Here is a 2180-nt window from a genome sequence, read left to right as displayed (position 1 = left end):
GCTCAGCAGTTGTAACAAAAGAGAGAACTGATTATTTGTAAGTAGTTTCGGCGCATGTGCTCACGCGCTTCTTCAGTATCAGCAAATCTAATCAAAAGTACATAACAAAGAAACATCAGAGGAGATGACGGCCTATTGGAGCGCCTTAATTGTTCATTATTGATGTATTTTTTACCGAGTCAGCAACTGTGTTATTAGTATGTAAGTGATAAAAAAGCCACAAAACAGGCAATATCGTTACACTAATATACTTGCGATAGTGTTATGCAAAATTTTTATTAATATCGGGTGTTTATTTTCGAGGTATAGAACTTTAAGTTGGCATTACTGTTGAAGACGGCGACTGATTTAACAGCTGTCAAGTGGCTTATTCTCAGCTTGGTTTGGCAATTCATCATGAATAGACGCCTGAAAAACACTTGCAAATAGTGCAATTTTATTTCGAAAATGATGGTTCTGTGCGGAATACGTATCGCGCACTACGTTCATTTTATCATATTACGCGATAAAGCGCACTTCTTGTTGAATATCTACGTCAACAAACAAAACTGCCGCATTTGGAGTGAAGCTGATCCTCCAGTGTATGTCGAAACACCGTTACATCCAGAAAAACTGACTGTTTGGGGCGTTTTATGGGCTGGTAGAATCATTGGTCCGTACTTCTTCAAAAACGATAATGGCCAGAACGTTACAGTCAATGGTGATCGGTATAGAGCCATGATTACTAGCTTTTTCATTCCTGAATTGAACAACCATGATGTCCAGGAGCTGTGGTTCCAACAAGACGGCGCAACATGTCACACAGCTCATGCCACAATCGATTTATTGAAAGACACGTTTGGTGACCGCCTAATTTCACGTTTTGGACCTGTGAATTGGCCTCCAAGATCTTGTGATTTAACACCGCTAGACTACTTTCTGTGGAGTTATGTAAAGTCATTGATATACGTGCAAGGACTCTTGTTATCATGCCGCAAGCATCACTAATTGTTGACAATTCAATGGCTGGTATCATACTTTATCTACTAAAGAAACGACTTCGACTAGGTAATGAGCGCGCAATTCTCTTTAATTATTATTCTATCAATATGTTCCCTCCTGCTGTATATCTTAGTATTATATAACCCGTTATTACCGATTATGATACTGAACCCTTTTTAAATTGCCGTGTCCATACACATTCTACTCTAGGAACTTTGTAAATTTTATAGTCTTAGTTTTTTGAAAAAGCTCCTTAATTATTGTGTTATTGGTCATTTTAGGGGGAGCCCAAATTTATGAAAGTAACTGGATTCTATCCACGAAAATTTCGAAAAGTATCGTGTTGCATAACTAAAGGTGCCTCCAATTTCATTCTTCATTAACTCTGTTTTTTAACAAATACGCTACTTTTTCTTAAAATAAAAAAAAACCTTTATAGTACTGCTGGTTTTTCAATATAAGATTATAAGATATTTTTTTCAATGTAAACAAAAATATGATCAATCGTTATTATCAGCCACTACAAAACTCTATCGAACCGTTTGGGAAATAACTTTCTCACAGAAATTTATTTATGTTCACTTTTTTCTCTTTAATTTTTTTCAGAAATGCCGTTAGTGTGACATCTGATCTAAGAAGAATTTACTACTATCGAAAACTTATTTATAATGCGTTTTTCGTTTAGACGTGTAGTTTTCAATAAGTCAATACTTTTTTCGGAGTTGATCTTTTTGACAGCTGTTATTTGATCTAAACGCAGTTTGGTTCGCTATTTCATAATGAACACACTTACTTTGGCCCAACTGGCGGGCTTACAAAAAAAAATATACAAGAATTAAAGACGGACGAAACCGCGTCGCAAGTTTACTGAATTCACAAGAAAATTTTGTTCGGCGATAAGCTTACTGTTGGTTGAATGTTTACGTTAATAATATCAACGAAATAATATCAATTTATTAAAAAAGACTTTTGGTGAGCGCATTATCTCGCGTCGTGGGCCTGTGGCGTTTCCTCCAAGACTGTGCGATTTAACAGCTTAAACACAATACGGGCGACGACGAATATTCGTGGTACTCGGCGACGCCGTCGGACGGATTTTCGCCGAGTGTTGCCGCCGTGTAAAACACAATACGGACGATTTTCGTCGCAGCTAGTGTATACTCAGCGCTCAAAAAAATCACAATAAATGACGAAACCAA

Source organism: Bactrocera oleae, chromosome 2, assembly GCF_042242935.1.
Source record: "Bactrocera oleae isolate idBacOlea1 chromosome 2, idBacOlea1, whole genome shotgun sequence".
Lineage (NCBI taxonomy): Eukaryota > Metazoa > Arthropoda > Insecta > Diptera > Tephritidae > Bactrocera > Bactrocera oleae.
The sequence above is the reverse complement of the archived record's forward strand: the minus strand, read 5'-3'. Positions refer to the sequence as shown.